Here is a 4443-nt window from a genome sequence, read left to right as displayed (position 1 = left end):
TTCAAGCTGGAAAAGAGATGACCCAGCTCAGCAGGGACACGTCACAGGCTCAGGGCCAACAATAAGGACATTTTTTTAAAAAAGTAAGTAGTACAACACATAACAATAGCACCTCACCTAGCCACCCAAGTCCAAAAGCCTTCAGCTGGCTGATTTTAATTAGAGCAGCTCATTATCTCCTGGTGGGAAGATGAAACCCTAGGATAGTGAAACCCAAAGGTGTGGCAGAATTATGTGTGTTCACCACCAGACAAGGATTTCCTAATAATGCCTTTCCTACCTCACATCCCTGACCAAAACTCCTTTCCAGAGTCCCACATTTAAACCCTCAGTTTCTGCAACAAGCAATTTATGGTGAATACAAGGGCCTCAAAGGTCTTCTAAAGCATGGGAAGCACAGTTCTCCTCTCCACAACCATCCCTGTAGCCTCCAGGCTGTGCTTGGACTTTGGCAGAGTCCTTACTTGCCCCCCAGCACACAGGAATTCAGGACATGGCCTGCTGAGACACAGTCAGCAGGGAAATCAAGGGCACAATGAATTTTCCTCTCCCTCCATCCTGATGAACCTACACCCATTCCTGCAACCCTTTCCCTGAGATACCATTTCCAAGCACCCACGCCCCGACCACCAGCCACAACCAGACATGAGCTTAAAACACAGCAGCAAAAACTGCCTGCAGAAGTCAAAATCCTTTTAAAAGTGGCTATGAATAGCAGGATGGCTTGTTTTCTTCATGTTCCCTGCTCTTGCTTCCTTCTTAAATTTCCAAGTGGGAATATCCCAGGGTTTATGTGCTTGGCCACTCTGATGTGACCTTTCGTGCTGGAACACAGCCCTGGAAAATAGTCCACAAAAGGATGTGGTTGAAACACAGACAGGTGGTGCTACCCATGGCAGAGCTTTCACTTTGCCATGAGGTGGTTTTACATTTTTTACCTGCATTTCCCAGGCTCTAGGGTTGCAGGAACAAGCTGGAAAAAAAGAGGAGAAGGCACCAGTGCAGTAGGGAACCTCACCAAGCAGAGCATCATGTCCTGGGCAGGGAGAAGAAAGCATGTCCACCAAAAGCATCCTAGATCAGCCAAAACAGATCAAACAAGGAGCCAGGCTGAGGACATGAGCTTAAATGCATGTCCTCAGCACTGGAGGCAGCTCCTCAGCAGCATTTCTCCCAGCTGCTTCTCATCCCGTGCTTTTCCCCAGGAGCTAAGCCCTGTACCAGGCTGCAGCTGTGCCAGATCAGAGCTGAGATCCAGCACCTGCAGCCCAGCCCTGGGGGTGGGACAGGAGGGCTGCAGAGCCTCCCATGGAACCATGGAATGGCTTAGATTGGAAGGGACTTGCAAAGTCATGTAGTTCCAACCCCCCTACATGGGCAGGGACAACTTCCACTGGACCAGGTTGCTTCAAGCCCCATCCGACCTGGCCTTGAACACTTAAAAGCATGAACATTATAATTAATTTTCTCTTGGTTCCTGAGGGTAAAAATCCCTGCCTGCACCTGGATTGGCTTGGCAGCCTTGGCATTTAGCCACACACCTGGTGAGAGGGACACGAGCTGGATGGAAACACATCACACGTGATTTCTGGAGCTTTGTGGGAGCCAAAGCCACGAAGATGGAAGCTGCAGAGCAGGAAACTGTGCAGCACAGCTGCTCCCTTCTACTGCCAGCTGGCACAGGGGCTGGCAGAGCCCTGCAAGACCCTGGGCAAGGCATTGGCAGTACTTGCAATGGTTCAGGGCAGCCCCTTTGCCCTTGAGCTGCCTGCAAAAAAACCCACATTTCAACTACATCTTGCAGCATTTGTTGGCAGACTGGCTTAAAAAAAAAGTTAAAACTATCAAACCAGGGATGTCCACACATGCAAAGACATATGGCTTGGCCTGCACCTGCCTGTTGTTCTGCACGTGCACCCATTGCAGTGAGGGAGCTCAGCATCTCTACCCCCTACATGTGCACACCCACCTGCCCAAATATGTGTCCTCCTGGGGCCACCCGTGCATGTATCCATGTGCCTGAGGCTGCCAGACTGGGCACTGGAGGAGATGGGGCAATGCCACCCCATGGAGCTGCTGCTGGGAACACACCAGGTCCCAGGGGAGAGGGAAACGGGTGTTGGTTTTTTTTCCACCAAATAAATCCACCTCCCATCCCAGCTCATGGAAACCTGGCCCTGGAGCAAGTATGTGTTACACCCTGGGGGGGAGGGACAGCCAGCACCAACCCCCACATTTGCTCCTCAGAGCTCAGATCTTCTCTGCTGCTTCCAAATTCACAACCTCCACCCTGGGAAACTTTGGTCGTGGTTTATTGGAAGCCACCACAGCCGTGCCCAAGGGGAAGCCCCAGTTCCTCTTTCTCAACATTCTTTGGTGTGTTGGGGTTTTTTATTCCCCCTCCCCAGGCTTTAAGTGTTCTATTATATGACCACCAGGCTTTGCCAGCAATCGTGGAGGACAAATCACTGGATGCAAACATGGTTTTATTGACCAAGTTTCCCCTTTGGGAAGCATCTTAGCCTTGTAGAGATGAAACTGGGCCATCCATTTCCAAGCATGGTGCATCAAGAATGGACAAAGTCCTGAATTTCTTTCTAAAGAAAGCTCCAAAATATTTTCATTCTAATTTTTTCTTACTTTTTTTTTTTCTTGGTCAATCAAACTATTTTTAATGAAACATCAATTTTGAATGAACTTCAAGGTGTGCAGGAAAAAATATTCTTTTTTTTTTTTTTTTTTTTTTTTTCCAGTTAGAAGCTGCAGTTTAAAAAAAGCCACAAGAATGTTGGGTTGTTGTATTTTTTCTAGTTGCTTCTGGATTGTTTTACTGCTCAAACTTTTTCTTGACAGGTAATTGAAATGCTTCCTAGACATCTTTCAGCTCCCTTCTTCCCTCTAAGTACACACCCCAACTGCTGCCATTCTGAATTGCCTGTCTTGTAAGACAAGGCCACACTTAATTAAAGAGCTAATTAAAGATAAGGGGGAATTTAAACTGCCTGATGAGGTGGATGGCAGCTGTATGGAACATGGCTGAAGAAAAGCTGATGTATTTTATTAAGAACATGTCGAGTTTGGTTTTTCTTGGAGGCATTTCCATGTCTGAGCTACACCTGGATGCTCCCTCTACACCAAGGATGCTCACTGGGGATGCAGGCACCATCCACCCCCATCCCAGATCATCCTGTGGGGACACAGGGGGACTGGTCAGACCTCACAGACAGCACAAGCTGCAACAGAGGGAGGATGTTTCCTAATACTCCCTTCTAACACTGGATACTTCCCCCTCAGCCCCTTGTAAAATAATTCAATCATCAGCTGAGTCACGGATAAAAATCAAATCTTATTTATGCCACTGACCCCAAAGCAGCTTTTGCAAACAGCCCTGACCTGGAATCCTCTCGTGCTTTTGAGACAACCTTGTCTTAGTGACACTAAAGGTGTTGGGAGCTGCAATCCTGCCAAGTGCTCAGAAAATGGTGAGCAATACAAACAAGGACTGAACACCATGACTGTGAATATACCCAGAACTTAAGGTCTGCTTTCATCCCTCCTGTGAACTGGTCAGTTCTCTTCAATACCACCGAGCAGCTTTATTCTGCATTATCTTCCCCTTCCTTTCCCCTTTGTGACATGGAGGCTTTCAAAGTGACTCTAAATGCCCCTCAAGCCATCCAACACAAGCAGCTTGCTTGAATGTGCTCTGCAAGTCAACCAAAATCAGGATGTAAAAATCCACTGAAAAGCCCCCAACCCCCCCCAAGAATGTAGCCACAGTATTTTCCTCTTTATGTTTTATTTCCTAATGACAATATTGTGCCAGGAATGAGAACAGCTCGTTGCGCATCATTCACTTCAGTAACACAACAAAGGTGGTTCCAGTTGTAAAAATAAATAATAAATTAAAAAAAAGCTAAAAATCTTCCTGGAAATGCAGCCCCTGAGGCTCAGAGGCAGAACCAGGGTGGGGAGAGTGGAAGAAGACTCAGAAGGAGGTCCCCAAAACTGGTCCTCAGTCCCTTGCTCTGCTCAGCCACAAAAAGCCTTACAAATCCTGTTCTGCAGCCAGGGCTGGGATAAAAGGTGGTTCCCTCAGCAAGGAGTGAGCACCAGTGGGATAAGGTCCCTCAGGTTTGGTCTCTAGGGATAAGCCACACATGGCAGCCCCAGTGGGAAACAAAGCTGGGGGCACGTGGCCCACGAGCCAGCACAGCCAGTGTCCCCCCATTGCCCACCCACCCACTCAGCTGCTGGCACCAGTGCTGCCAAGTGGGACCCACAGCTCTCTGGGGTGGCTGCAGAACCCAGATATCCCTGCTCAGAGGGGCTTTTCCACAGACCCCCACAAGACTGAGCTGATGGAAGGTCTTGCCACCCCCCCAGGACACTGAATTCCAGGCACACATGGATGGTCTCTTGGCTCCCCAGGCTCCTGGTGAA

The sequence above is a fragment of the Chaetura pelagica genome, unplaced genomic scaffold (genome assembly GCF_000747805.2).
Source record: "Chaetura pelagica isolate M959 unplaced genomic scaffold, ChaPel_1.0 scaffold363, whole genome shotgun sequence".
Lineage (NCBI taxonomy): Eukaryota > Metazoa > Chordata > Aves > Apodiformes > Apodidae > Chaetura > Chaetura pelagica.
The sequence above is the reverse complement of the archived record's forward strand: the minus strand, read 5'-3'. Positions refer to the sequence as shown.